This window comes from Eleutherodactylus coqui, chromosome 13 (assembly GCF_035609145.1).
Source record: "Eleutherodactylus coqui strain aEleCoq1 chromosome 13, aEleCoq1.hap1, whole genome shotgun sequence".
Classification (NCBI taxonomy): Eukaryota; Metazoa; Chordata; class Amphibia; order Anura; family Eleutherodactylidae; genus Eleutherodactylus; species Eleutherodactylus coqui.
This window is the reverse complement of record NC_089849.1, coordinates 35932003-35947877: the sequence shown is the minus strand read 5'-3', so window position 1 is coordinate 35947877 and position 15875 is coordinate 35932003. Positions and strand designations below refer to the sequence as shown.

Genomic DNA, 15875 nt, shown 5'->3' with positions numbered 1-15875 from the left:
GTGCCATACTCCAAACCCACCCAAAAAGATAAGGGAAGACGTGAATCATTGTACATAAGACAAGTAGAGCAATTATAGTCAGAAAATAAGCTGCCCAAGTCTCCCATACATACAGGGGCATATTTCCTAATCCTGCCTAAAAGTTAGTGCAAACTAAAACCGTGCGAGAGCCTTAAAATGTGCGCAACTCATTATAGCGTCTCCTGCTGGATGGTAAATTCTCCAATTTTAAGGCAGTCTAGTCTAAATTTATAGCATCTAGCAGTTGGCTTAGTTTACACCAAAAATTGCGCCGACATTTTGGCACACTCTTTGGAGCAATTTAAGCACATTCTCTTTTCATAAAACCATGGCTTTTTTATTTATTTATTTATTTTTAATAAGTTGGGGGGGGGGGGGGGGGGGGGAAGTGCCTAAAACCACCTAATAAATATCTACTACAAAAGAGGCCACGAGTCGCAGCTGATGTGCACAGAGCATTAAAGCTAAAGTACATGACTAGTGTTGTGGCCAACATAGAGCCCTGCGACTAATCCGACAGGTCTTCGTGTTAATCAGAGTTCCAGGGCCAAAGGAGAAGTCAATCTCTTTGTATTAATATTATGATACAGAAAAAGTGCAGCTGTCCGCACAGATGGGAAGGGTAAGCAGCGGAATGGTTAGTCAGTATGGATGGTGATACAAGGGAGGATAGACAATGTATCTCACTACAAAGGAGAAGACTGGCATGAATCAATGGGCCTGAAGGCTTCCAGACACCAACAACTATGGGACAGCCGCATCCACTGCTCCCCCCTACACAAACATACGAATGTCCGGTTTGGCTGGACATACATGTGTTTAGGGAGGTAAGCTGCCACCAGATAGATCTGTCACTGTTTTATCTACCAGGGAACAAAAGTATCGGCTCCGTAACTATCGGCAGCTCAGGATGATTAAATTATAATGTGTATGATGGCCTTAAGCTATGGAAAATCCCACATATAAGCTGCCGATGTGCCTAAAAATGTTCTTATGGCACCTAATTTTTTGGGTGTCTTCCATAGATATTTAGTGATCCAGTAAAGGGAATGCCCATAAACAAGTTACACTCTCTGACAAACTCCTAAGAGTTGGCTCAATCACTTGTTCCTTCAATGGGAACATCACTTTACAATTTTTTAGTGGCCTAAATTTTACCACTTTTGTAAAAAAAAATGTAAAAAAAATTCAGCCACTTTTTGCAGAAAAAAAATGGCAGTCTTAAAAAGGCTAACCAGCGCTCATTCAGTCACTCATTCACTTATACAAGGAATGTGAAAGACTGAACAATTCCTCATTTGGCCGAGCCAACGATGTATCTGCCTGCCTAAAGAGGCTGCATGAAAGAGAACGCCATACCGATCAGGTCATTCGCCCATTCAAACGATCGGCTTGTCTAAAAGGGTCCTTAATTAAGCAACAGTAGTGACTGCTGCGGAGCTGCGCTCCCCCTACAAACGGCGCCTCTCCTGCAGGCTCTACTACTAGTTTTATTGCACTATTGATAAAAAAAATACAACAAAATTCCCCACGGCATCACCGGTTCTCGTCCCTTCACTCCCCCCCCCCCCCCCTTCCAGTCCGATCCTTAATGACGATCCTAATGACGATACAATTCGCTAAACGCCGCTCCTCGATGAATAGATTTCGGCTGGATTTTTTTTATTCCATGTTTAATTTGGTCTCCTTTGACCCACTTTGCGCATTACAGCCGTGCAGGGCTGTCCATATCTGATCAGGTCACCCGGATTATAAACATTATTAATACAATGAAGAAGCGGTAAGACGTGTTGTGCCGCACGGTTTAAGGCCATTACATCTGGCCGGCAGCATTGTGGTAAACAGCCGAGGGGATAAACAGTGATATTAGAGCTGGAGCCGGCATGACAAACGCTGCGTTAATCTCGGGATTTAGAGGATTAGGCTCATGAGCTGATACTCTTCCTAGGGGGTGAAGGTTCTAACCAATAGGGTCTGATGAGTGCAAACTAGATTTGTGTCTTAATGATGAAGGAGCGCATAAGGGAAAGGACATTTCATTAGAAGGTTTGCGGCCGGAGAGAGATCTGTGACATTAGCCTGCTTCTTCTTATTAGGTGAACCCAATCAAGGAAGGAGGAGTACATGGCGTCGTTCGCCTGAACACACCGGCTGCTCCCAGATATTAAACTACAGTTACTGATTATGCGGTTTTCGATTACACATATTTATAAAAGCAATTAAGCCTACTATAAGAGGCTGAGATATGGAAGCCTCTTCAGGGGTCCTCATACTGGAGAAGAAATTCCTTTCTGTTACATCCAGATTTTCGTTCGCCCCGATTACCAAAATAATAACACTTGCAAGACTGCAAAAAGTTGCACCATGTAATTTTTTTTTAATCCTGCAGAAGTAACTATTTTGGAAATAGACCAACACAGAAAAAGCTACAACTTGTCAGTATGAGCAAAGAACCAAACAACTGCATATTACATGGACTATCACACAAGCTCTTCGGGGGGGGAGGAAGTCCACGGGCCAAAACCAGCCTGCCGTCTCATTTTATGCGGTCTGCTGGTGGTGCATTAAAACAGCACCCGCTGGGGTGCACCGATGTTGAAGTGGAAGCACCTGAGTGTAATGTCTGTGGGGATGCTGCTTGGCCAGAGGCGAATAGGAACTACTATGGGGGAGGGAGTGGTCACTGTCACTACCGGGGGCCACTATTGGGGGGCACTGTCACTACTGCGGCCACTATGGGGGGGGGGGGGGGGGCACTGTCACTACTGCGGCCACTATGGGGGGGGGGGGGGCACTGTCACTACTGCGGCCACTATGGGGGGGGCACTGTCACTACTGCGGCCACTATGGGGGGGGCACTGTCATTACTGCACTCCGCTATCTCTAGCAGTCCCATTGAAGTTGAATGGAGCTCCACCAAAGCTCCAGTCAAACTCCTCATTACAGAGAATGCAGTGAACCCACAGTGAGTGGGTGGAGGGTGGGACACGAGACCATTCTTAGTATTAGTGGTGGTCTCAGCGGTGAGACTCCCACCGATCTGACTTTTAGCACCTATCCTATGAATAGGTGGTAAAAGTCTGTCTTGGCACAACCCCTTTAAAAAGAACACTGACTACACTACCTGGAAGTAGCAGAAAGAGGAATAGATCACCTGCTGCCATGAGCTACCCAAGGAGACAGGTGGTCACAAACCTTTGAGTGACAGCTAAAGACCGGCAGCAAGATTTGGTAGTGGCAGGCTCTGAGGTTTCCGTTTGCACAGTAAGGTGCTTACTAAATGCTGAAGGCCTTCATGCCCGAACCCCAAGGATACATCTACCGACCCAAAAGCAGGAAATAAGTTATGAGATTCTGTTCTGTGGAGCAATAAAACAAAACATGAACTTTTCGGGGTCTATGGATCAGCGGTCTATCCGGAGGAGGGAGACTGAAGCATACGCTGAAAGACAACCCCGACTACCGGGAAGCATGGCGGGGGCTCGGTGATGTTCGGGGCTGCTGTGCTTCCTCTGGCAGCTGCAGCGTGTGGAGGGTGAGATTGATTCAATCACATATCAGGAAATCCTAGGAGAAAGCATCATGCCTTCTGTAAGGAAGCAGAAGCTTAAAGGGGTTGTCCCGCGAAACAAAGTGGGGGTATACACTTCTGTATGGCCATATTAATGCACTTTGTAATGTACATTGTGCATGAATTATGAGCCATACAGAAGTTATTCACTTACCTGTTCCGTTGCTAGCGTCCTCGTCTCCATGGTGCCGTCTAATTTTCAGCGTCTAATCGCCCGATTAGACACGCTTGCGCAGTCCGGTCTTCTTCCTTTCTGAATGGGGCCGGTCGTGCCGGAGAGCGGCTCCTCGTAGCTCCGCCCTGTCACGTGTGCCGATTCCAGCCAATCAGGAGGCTGGAATCGGCAATGGACCGCACGGTGCACCGCATGGTGCACCGTGGGTGAAGATCCCGGCGGCCATCTTACTTAGGTAAGTAAGAAGTCGCCGGAGCGCGGGGATTCGGGTAAGTACTGGCCGTTTTTTTTTTTAATTCCTGCATCGGGTTTGTCTCGCGCCGAACGGGGGGGGGGCTATTGAAGAAAAAAAAAACCGTTTCGGCGCGGGACAACCCCTTTAAGTGCCACTGGACCGGCACACAGGACAATGATCCCAAGCTCATCTCAAAGTCCACCAAGGCTTGTTTTCAGAAGATTCTAGAGTGGCCGGCAGTCGCCTGACTTGTACCCCATAGAAAATCTCTGGGATTTGAGGACGACTGTTGTAGCATGCCAACCCAAGAATATTAGTGAACTGGAGGCCATCGCCTATGAGGAATGGGATAAGATCCTTCAAGAGCGCCCACAGAAGCTGCTGTCTCCGCATCACATTTGAAACTGATTAAAAGAGCAAAAGGTGATCTACTAAGTACTAAAGACGCTTGTCATGGAGAGGGCGAATAATTCGAAGGCTGTGGTAGTTATTAAAAGTGGCATTTTGTGTTGAATTTGGAGAAACCACTTGTTCTATTAGTTGTGTTGTACTATTTAAAAATTTTTTCTTTTTTTATCTTTTGCACAGTTAAAAGTTTGTAAGGGCTCATTCACTGCTGCCCTTGATGAGGTTTGAACCTTAGGCCGCCTGCACACACGGGCGGATTTGCATTGCGGATGTCCACCTCTGGATTCCGCAGCAAATACCACCTATAGCATGCTATGGAAAAGCATGTCTTCCTGTACACGAGTGGAAATAAATTGTGATTTTCCGCTTGCAAGGGAAAGAAAATCGCAGCATGCTCTATTTCAGTGCAGATTGCACACGGACGGCTTCCATTTAAGTCAATGGAAGCCATCCAACCCGCGGCCCTTCTGCAATGACATTGCAGAGAGCTAGCAGGTGCCGGCATCATCACCTAGCGCCGCTAAAAAGCTGGTGTGCATGTCCGATGGCTCGCTGTGTGGACCATCAGCAGTACAGGAAAAAGAAGACAATGTCAGGTACGTGCGGATGCCGGCTGGGCATGAGGTCGGATTCCGCTCCGGGCTCCCACATGCGGTATACGACCCGGTCGTTTGTAGGTGGCCTAAGACTGCAGCATTACAAGGCAACATGAACTTTGAAAAGTTCCATCACCCTTGGTCAGATTTGAACCTACAACTCCAGCACTGCAAGGCAGCAGTGCCAATGACTGAGCCACCACACTTGTTCTGTCATTGCCAGAGAAACAGAATAGAACAATAAGAAGAATTAAAAAAAAAAAAAGGAACATAAAAAACAAATACAGATCTCAACTTTGGTCAGATTTGAACCTACAACTCCTACGCTGTTCAATTTGGCAAACAAACATACAGTAATTAACAATGGCGTTTGAATAATTTTCATTGCACCAATAAAACCAAGAACAGAGAAGCGAAATACAAGTAAATACTATTGAAACTCTTTATTAAACAAGGAACATTTACTATTTCACCAGCTTGTATTGATATTTAAGTATAGGACTTGGGTTTGGGGAGTAAAATAACAATGAGATATGTCATCAGATCAGTGGGGGTCCAAAACAAACAATGGAAGAGATTGCAGCACTTTAGCCCCCTTCGTTTACAAACTGTACATTTTGTAGTGCCTGTGTCTGGGACTATGCTGCAATACCAAACATGGCCACTACAAAATGCATGGAGCTGTGCCTGTTAAACAAGAATCTCAAATCAACACATCAGCAGAGTGTCAGATTACCCCATAATGATGGTTTATCCTAATGTCCCATTTATATAGGTAACGTGAATAGGGCCTAAGAGGAATAAAGCGTTGGGCATTAATTAAACATGACCAGTTAATAAAGGCCCATAATCTGAAAAAGAACCAAGCATTTTTTTCTAGATGCAAAAAGATAAATCAAATCAATCACGAGGAGGAGATGTATTAATTCCTTGCAGAATTTCCAACCCACAGATAATTTATGAAGTGGATGAGAGAATGTTGTCAGCGGGCTACCGATCCACTCACAGCGAGAGGCAAGTCCGCAAACTACGTTTTTCTTGGCACAAGCAGTTGGATGAAGCCTTGCAAATACACAAACTAATCCACGGAGCTGGAAATCTGGAAACAGAGTCTTCGGATTACAGAGAGAACAGAATGAAAAACGGCACCAACTCCATCTGCTTCTAATATGTTCTCACATGTCTTATACACAACAACAAAACGAAGAGTCATCCCTCTGGACTCGACCCGCGCAGATCACCGCTGATACTCTAGGAGGTTAGATAAGAAGTTACCTTTTAAATATTTCTTGCTGTATTCACACAACTAAAACTCATGTTCGGTGGCGGTTACACAATATTCTTCGCTACGTCCAGCGTTTCAGTCTCAGGATTCTGTCTGAATCCCCGAAGACGATGGGACCCTGAATGGAGGGTTAAAAGTTTCAAATGGAGACTACTTTTGGTCGGTGTTTGACATAGTTCCCATTTCTTTTTGTTATTTTGAAAAAACTGAAAAATGCAGTCGACTTTTTTTGTCCAAAAAGGAAGGGTAGGCAGACCAAAATTTGGCTCCATTTGACGCATTAAAGAGATTTGCCCACAAAATTGAATTATCCCCATTCACACAATAGGGGTATATCTAGGTGATCGGTTGGGATCGACTGTTGGAACCCCTACCGATTTTGAGAACAGGGGGTTCCACAGAGAATGCAGTGGTGATCTGTAAGAAGAATGTGTTTACCAAGGAGAAGACAATCCTAGATCTCGTGTAGAAGTCTGAGCCCAGGAGAAATACAAATCACACCAGCCTTGTTGCGGTATCAAATGATTTCTAAATTTATTCTAAGGTGTATGTGGTTTATATACCATAAATGACATCACAGGAAAAGTACATACCTCCAAGATTACTAATAATACATGATAGGTTACAACTAGAGATGAGCGAGCGTACTCGGTAAGGACAGATAGTTGAGCGAGTATCGTCCTTACTGAGTACCTGCCTGCTCGCAAAGATTCGGGTGTCGGCAGGGGAGAACGGTAGGGAGATCTCTCTCTCTCCCCTCTGCTCCCTCCTGCTCACTTCCGCAACACAGCGCTCACCCACACCGACACTCGAATCTTTGCAGGCGAGCAGGCAGGTACTCGGTAAGGACGATACTCGGTCAAGTATCTATCCTTACCGAGTACGCTCGCTCATCTCTAGTTACAACTAAAATGTTTAACATAAGTTACACCTTTTAAGGTGTAACGATAACATTCAATAAAACCGTTATGAAATCAGTGAAAAGGAATGCAAGGTGGGAGGCCTGGGAGACTTCTCCTCTGTCTCTATCCCTACAATTAACTGATACATTGATCTACAATTTTCTTAACATGATCACTAATAAACAGCATCACTTCATTTATTTCAACGGGACTGCCGAAACTAGGGATCATTTAGTTATCTCCTATCCTATGATTGGGGAGTAACTTAAAACGGGTTGTCCGGAATTCGGGGGAATTTTCTTATTGATGACCTAATCTAAGGTCATCAATAGGTAAATCGGTGGGCAACCACCACTCAAGATCACTGCTGATCAGCCAATTCTCGGAACAGCCATCAGCAGGGCAAGAAGATAGCGCTGTTCGTATTGAAGTAACTGGGTTTGGTAAAACAGGCACACTCAATGGGAACGGAACCTGCATTACCAAAGTGGGTCGCTGCAATACAGACAGCGCTATTTGCACTGGCAGATATGCCGTGAATTGGCAGGGGATCCCAAGCAGTCGGCCCTTGACAATCAACTACTGTTGACCTTGCCCAAGGAGAAGTCATTAATAGCATAGTCCCAGAAAACCCCTTAAGAGGTACCACCCCTTTAAACTCTATGATTCCATCTGAATATTGTTTTGGGGGATTCAGACAGAAGTCCACAAAAGGAAAGCCTGAACATAGTGAAAAACACTAAGTGAACCTAGCCAAACTGGCTAAACTCAACACTGGCAGATATAATTAGCAAAGGCCAAATATGAAACCTACGTACACACAGTTGTCAGAAATATTAGTAGAAGTAATGGGTAAAACATGTTGGCGTTACTTCAATTGTATTATTATCTGTCCTCAGTGGTGCAAAAAAGAAATAGTGCCGTTTGCCAAGTGCTAAATAGAGCCGAACCAGACTTGTCCGATTTAGCCGCCCCGAAGGGAGGTAAATGAGGACGCTGCAAGAACGCTTCACGAGATGCTAAGTGAAAGTGACAGGACTAACGGCTTAATCGCTTCTAAATGCGCTGCCCACCCTCACTAGCCAAGATTTGGTATTCTCCAAATTTAGACATTTCCCAGCCTGGATGTGTCTTAAAAGGAATGTATCACTTATACTATTTTGTTACTAATTAAAGCCAGATACTGAAACATTTTTGCTTTATTTATGCAGGCGGCCATCTTGCCTGAACTGCTGTTAAGATATTTCAGAAATTTGCTTTACAGCAGCCACTTGGACACAGGAACCTATAGACTGGAGTTGACACATTTGACTTCTATGGGACAGTGTTGTGGACATGCTCTGTGACATGTGCAGAGGTCATTGTGCAAGAAGGGGAGGAGGCAAGCTGTGACATCACCTAATGGCGGCATCTGCATGATTTATATAGGCGTTACCTGTCATTGTAACCTTGCCTGTCATAAAGTGTAGCGGTTTCAGACACTAGGGTGGAGCCTCAGGTGTAATAGCCGCAGGTCTGGAGAGTAGTCGGGAAAGAACCAGGAGTCAGCTCGCAGTACACATGGAAGAGGCGGGTAACGTAGTTAGGAGGGAAGCCAGGGGGTCGGTATCAGAAGGTTTCAGTAGAATCATAGAATGGTAGAGTTGGAAGGGACCTCCAGGGTCATCTGGTCCAACCACCTGCTCAGTGCAGGATTCACTAAATCATCCCAGACAGATATTTATCCAGCCTTTGAACACTTCCATTGAAGGAGAACTCACCACCACCCGTGGCAACCTGTTCCACTCATTGATCACCCTCACTGCTGGCAGAAAGTTTTTTCTAATATCTAACTTGTGTCTCCTCCCTTTCAGTTTCATCCCATTGTTCTAGTCTTTCCTTGCACAAATGAGAATAGGGCTGATCCCTCTGCACTGTGACAGCCCTTCAGATATTTGTAGACAGCTATTAAGTCTCCTCTCAGCCTTCTTTTTTGCAAGCTAAACATTCGCAGATCCTTTAACTGTTCCTCATAGGACATGATTTGCAGACCACTCACCATCCTGGTAACTCTTCTCGGAACTTGCTCCAGTTTGTCTATGTCTTTTTTTTTTTAAAGTGGGGTGCCCAGAACTGGACACAGTATTTCATATGAGGTCTGACTAAGGAGAGTAGAGGGGAATAATTACCTCACGTTATCTAGAATCTATGCTTTTCTTAATACATCCCAGAATTGCGTTTGCCTCTTTGGCTGCTGCATCACATTGTTGACTCATGTTCAGTCTATGATCTATTAGTATGCCCAAGTCTTTTTCACACATGTTGCTGCTTAGTCCAATTTCTCCCATTCTGTATGTGCTTTCTTCATTTTTCTTTCCCATTTGTAGGACTTTGCATTTCTCCTTGTTAAATACCATTCTGTTAGTTGCTGCCCACTGTGCAAGCTTTTCTAGATCTTTTTGAATACTCTCCCTATACTATAATTTAGATAATTGTTAATAGAATTAAATAAGGAGGGATAGTTGCATTTGTACAGTGATTCTAGTGTACTAGTTAGCTTAATACCAAGATATAAAATAGTGAAAATGAGCCTTGAAACCAAAGTTAGGTTTGATAAGTTTTTGGATAGAGGAGGGAATATTACAGAATAGGACTTCAATCTTATCCATATTGATTACTAAGCCTGGGATTGCATTAAAAGAATCTAGTACCACGATAAGATTAGGAACGGAGGTGAGGGGTTTGTAAGTGAAAGGACTATATCATCCGCAAATAAACAGATTTTATCATTCAGTTTACCGAGGGTAAGGTCAGTGATATTCGGGCTAGGCCTAATTAAATGAGCCAAGGGTTCCATTCGTAGAGCAAAAAGTGCTCAAGAAAGGGGCATCCCTGGCTCATCTGATATCTACTTGGTAGTCAAGATAGGTAGGTAGTTTAAGCTGGGCAGAAGGAGTTGAGTATAAGGTTTGCAGAGCTGTTCTAAATGCTCCATGGATACCCGCCTTTGCTAGGACTGCAAATAGATAATCCTAAAATAAGCTGTCAAATGCCTTTTTCAATAGCTAAGGCTAAAACTTTAAGTGGGGTCTTATGAGAATTGGAGAAATGAAGAATGTTAAGGATTTTCCTGAGGTTGTCTGGGGCCTCTGGGGCAGTATAAAACCTACTTGGCATTTACAACCATTTTTTGTCATATTTTACATGCATCTCGTCTGTCTAACCATGGCACATAATTGGAAAAGCATTAAAATACCTTCCGTAGAAGACATTATATCTATAGTATCTACTAACTGCTTATATAAGAAAATGCTATCAAAATGGGAACATGAAGCTTTTATCCGCGATTGGAATTTATGGCTCCAACACTTCCCTGCACCTATATAGTGCGAACTTCCCTATTCTTCCCCCCAACCATTATAAATCAAACCTTACCGCCCAACTCTGTATCCAGTGGTACATGTAGGTCAACAGTCCCAGTTATTTACTGTTCCAATGCAATAGCACCAGTTGCAGGCTACTCTCATAAGACGTTTGTGCAACCCAAGACATCTCCAAGTCTACTATTGTGCCTGTTACATATCTTCATTATCAAAATGCATTCAACATGCTTAAAACACAACCGTTACCCTGTAATTAAGAAAACGTCAATAAAAATCTATTGAAGAGAAACCTATTTGGCCCCTATGAATGATTCGGGAGGAAACAGTTTGAACGAGAAGCTAAAATACTACTGAAAATTTTTTAATCCAAGTTTCATAAAGAGATTGGGCGGTAGTTCTTAGGAGAGTTGGGTTCCTTCTAGAGTTTTGAAATAACGGATGTGAGCATTTAAGAAGGAGTCTGGGACAACCTCACCAGAGAGGATGGTTATAAAGTGAAGTCAAAGGGCAAGAAAGAGTGGGCAGAAATTTTTTTTCATAGTATAGGACGGTGAGGCCAGCTGGCCCGGGAACCTTCCCCAATTTAAGGGTTTTTAATGGCTGGCTTGACTTCCTCCTTACCAAAAGGTCGATTTAATGATCTATTGTGTATACTAGACAACTGCAGAAGTTTAAGTGGGTTCAGGAAAACCTATGTGAAGCGCTGAGCAGGGAGCATTTACACGGAACAAGAATCCAGCGAGTTTTTATAAAGACGGAAGTTCAGGGATAACGACTTGCGAACAAATAGCGAGTGTTTTTTTTTCCATTTACATTGCACAATTATTGCTGAAATTTGTTTATTTGAATGAATTTTGAGCAATAATCGTCTTGTGTGAAAGGCCCATAAGAGGGAATTGGATTTGTGGGCTGCGGAATAGAAGGTGTACCCTTACGAAACCCAAGTCGTTACCTCCAAACACCTCCCGGTGAAAGCTACTTGAGTCAAGCGCTCAGCAAGGACCCCTGGATGGTTTTGAGTTGGTCAGTACCAGCTGAAGATGGGACCATATTGAAGTCGCCCATCCAATAAATCTCTGCATTGTGGTAGGACTTGAAACTCTTTTCTAATTAAAATAGAGAATAGTTTAAATGGATTGTCAATTGGAGCATAAGAGTTTACTATTGGTATCTGTTGGTCATAGAGCCTACCTTGAATAATAACACATCTGCCCGAAGGATCATTCTCTACCTTTCCAATAGAAATAGGAAGTGAAAAATGGAGAATCAGGACTCCTCGATGTCTGGGGGGGCTAGAGAGGAGTAAAACCTGAAATTCTAGGGGCTGAAGAGCTAGAGAAGTGGGTTTCCTGAAGGCAAATAATGTCTGGTTTGAGTTTTAGGTACTGCAAAAACGCCTTGCGTCTTATTAAAGAGGTAATTGAACCCCCAGACATTGTGAGCGATTACCACCACCCAGGGGAACAGATGAGCGTGTGCGGAGTAAAGTGAGGCGTGCTCTAGTTTATAACAATAAGTCTTCCTGGAGTAAATAGCCCATCTGTGGTCAAGGAGGGAAACATGATAATAGGAACAAAAAAACATAACAGTGAAACATGTGTGTCCCAAGACCCTCGTTAATCCAGATTGGGGGCACCCAGGATCTGGGGGAGTAGGAACAATACATATCCCAAGCCCATACCAAAAAAGAATCTTGCAAAACCTATATTTTCAACATCAATCATACTTTTAAGGTCTAGTGCTGTCTCAAAGCCTGAGCATCATAAATCAGAGCTATCTGTCTGAACTTTAGATTAAACAGCAATGATGAACAGCGCAGAATGAACAGCTCAACATCTAAAAAGGTAGAGAATTTGGAAGATACCAGAATTAGTTGCACGTAGAATCGCAGAGTTTCTAAGAAAGATGTAAGGCAGTCACAGCCTACATAAACATATCGCGAGGAACCCATCACTTAGTAGCTGCTTGGTCTCAATGGGAACCCTGAGAGAGTCATTGGGGTCTTGGAGGACGACTTTGATTAAGTTCAAATGGGATCCTTTCAGATTCTAGTATACGAGTCCCACATTCCAAAAGATTTAATAGAATTGAATCTTTGATTAACAAGTTGGTTGGATGGATCTTGGCCAAAAGTAGTCTTAAGTAGTTGGGACAAGGTCTAAGCAGGATTCAAGGGAGGGTATCGGCCATCCTCTAAACAATGTGGAAGCACGCCTAAAAAAAAAAAAAGTACCCTTAGGCCGCTTGCACACGGGCGGAAATCCCGCGGCGGGATTTCCTGTGGGATTTCCGCCGCTCAAAGCCTGCATAGGAGTGCATTACAATACGCACTCCTATGCAGACGGCCGCGGTTTGGCCGCGCGATCTCGCGCGGCAAACAAACCGCGGCATGTCCTATTTTTGTGCGGGGCTCGCAGAGCCTCGCACAGAAACGTCACTCACCCGGCTGCCCGGCAGCCGGCACATGAAAGAGCCGGGGCCGCCGGGCGCGGGTGAGTACGCGCTTGTCTCTGCAGGCGCTCGGGTCGGGTCTCGTGGCGAGAATGCTCGCCGCCGGATCCGACCCGCTCGTCTGCAGGCGGCCTTACTGAGAGAGTCAGAGGTTGGAGAGCAAAGCTGGTCCTAAGAAACATTAGGGCATAGCCCTTTACTACCCTGAGAGAAGTGTCCAGATTATCTATGGTCCACAGATGGTTACTATGCCACACCATCAGGATCAGGGTCTAGGTGCCTTTCCACCCTCTTCACTCAATGCTAGTCTGAGTGTTAAAAAGGTCCCCCGCAGCCGCTGGTCTTTCCTCCACACATGTAGTGCCAAAAGCTTGTGTTACCGAACATCTGGCCTCCAGTGAGGTTTGGAAGAACCACTACTGCCACTCAGATCACAGGCCCGCGCCCAGTCTCTGCTGTTCCAAGATGGTGGCCACAAGTGGGACACATGGCGCATGGAGATCTGCCATGGCTTTCAATTAGGCTCCAGCGGCAGGATGGATGGACCGTTTACTCTGGAGGGACTTGTTGGGCTTAAAGTGTAACTCCACTGTTGGGACTTGTGGGTTGCAGCTGAAGCGAGCAGTTGGCTGGGTGGACTGGACAGTTTGGTGATGCAGAGCAAGAGCTAGGCCTGAGGGAGCTGACAAGCATAAGGGTGAACAGCACGGGCCGCTTTAGATGGCTCCTGACGAATTGGGGAGCAGGATGATGTGGCGATGGGCTGGGGTGCGCAGCAGGTTGACTATGGATGGAAGTAGTCTCCTCAGAGCTCCTTCACAGGGAGTCCATTCACGTTAAAGACTAGGCCGTATCTCAGGAGCTTCTACATTAGAAGCTCACAGGACACATTTATAGGACTGTCAGATGCCAGACACCCGAAATAGTGTCCAGTGCTGCGGGGAGTAGATTTATTTTAAATATAGTTTGAAGCATGGAGAGCACAAAACTATATAAAATAAATAAAAATCGGAAAACCCCTTTTAAATGCAATGAAGCAAAAGTAAACCCTGAGCCTGATGCATTCGGTTCCGGCAACCGGTCCTACTATGCAGCCCAGCTGTCAGAAGATGCACCTAATAGAAGAAAGGGGTTGTACTAAAAGTACAAGTTATCACCTATCCACAGCTGATTGTTAGGGGGTCTGCATTCACTTTCAATAAGACTGCTGAGATAACTCACCTCTAGGCTACTTTCATCAGCTGTAATGAAATGAATGGAGTGCCGACCGCCCATGCTCAGCCGGCGCGCCGTTTATTCTGACGTCACTGCGGGAGAACTGACTCTTGCAGTGACAGGCGGAGGGCGACACAGGACCCCTGTTCTCGGTGGGGGTCTCAGTGGTGTCGATTCAGCGACAACTTACAGCAGTTTTTCTGGTGTAAATTACAGTAAATACTAAGTGGCAAGGCTGGCGTGAACATAAAAAAAAAGTGTTGCGATTTTTTGGCATAAAGCCCCCACTTGCACCAAAATTTCAACTTCGATGCCATAATTCAGGTACAACTCCATTAATAGGGTCCCTCCATAGGTTTTAAAAGAGGGAAAATAAACACAGCATGGTAAGCTTATGACCATGTACTATACATACTACATTACACATGGCTGTAAGCGCCTCCTTAAAAAAATTAGCTAGGATAAAAATAATTTTGGTCCACTTCACCACAAACGGCTTTGTGTACTCTGGTGAGCAGAGGAACTTCTGAAACGCTACAGATATGTTATAGGATGGTCACAACTACAAATTTGTCCCACGGCCAGACTCACACCGTTGAGTCGCCGACCAGCTTACAGGCATTTCAAGTCAAGTATGTATTCTGTATTTTCACATGCTTTAAAATATAATATCTTTGTAAACTGGAACAAAGTTTAAGTGAGGTTCTACTTTTATGGGTTTTCTCGAGGTTATACTGTATGGCATGTGTCAAACACAAGGTCCGTGGGCCAAAACAGGCTAGCTGCCTCATCTTATGTGGTTCACCGGCCATGCTGCATTCTACTCACCCAGCCTGCAGGTCCGGCGGTGGCAGTGCGGTGTAACCGCTTTTCCCTGGTGTCTGTGTGCGCCAACCTGTACGCAGTGCAAATGCCAGACCGCATCTGTAGGCTAAGTGAGTGGAATGCCTGTAGGGATGCTGCCCGGCCGTAGCCAATAGGGAGGCTGATATTACAATCCATCCTGAATGCGGCAGCCAGGCTCATCTTCCTGTCCAGCCGCTACAATGACGCCTCTGCCCTGTGCCGGTCACTGCACTGGCTGGCCGTCACATACAGAATTTAATTTTAACTCACTACCTTCATCCACAAAGCTCTCCACAGCGCAGCGCCGCCCTATATTGCCTCCCTCGTCTCAATCCACCACCCAGGCAGGGCAACTCGCTCTGCTAACAAAATCAGACTGAGTTCCCCTTTAATTGAAAACTTCTCATTCCCACCTCCAAGACTTCTCCAGAGCAGCACCAGTTCTCTGGAACACGCTACCCAAGACTATCTGGGCAATCCCTGAAAACACAAAAATTCAGGCGTGCTCTAAAAATGTACCTCTTCAGGGAAGTATACCATATCCCCTAAACCAAACCCCTCTGTACTTCACCTGATAACATGCTCCCTGACCTACTGACTGCAATCTCTGCTAGCCGCTATTAACTGCAGTCATACCGATTCAGCCACCACACGGCTTATGTCTGACCATTGTCTATGTGTATAGCACCCCTCACTCCTCACCTCGCCATACGGTGCACATCTCCAGCCCCTTTACCTTCTGTATCACCCTATTACTTGTAGTATGTAAGCTCGTTGGAGCAGGACCCTCACCCCTACTGTTTCCATT

The 15875-nt window shown here is 45.1% G+C and overlaps 1 protein-coding gene across 2 annotated transcripts in view; it reads right to left on the bottom strand.

Moving 5' to 3' along the window:
- The window catches only part of LOC136587819 (signal transducer and activator of transcription 5B), a 141025-nt gene that overhangs the window by 57184 nt on the left and 67966 nt on the right, over positions 1 to 15875 (bottom strand). The gene's annotated exons all lie outside the window — the stretch shown is intronic.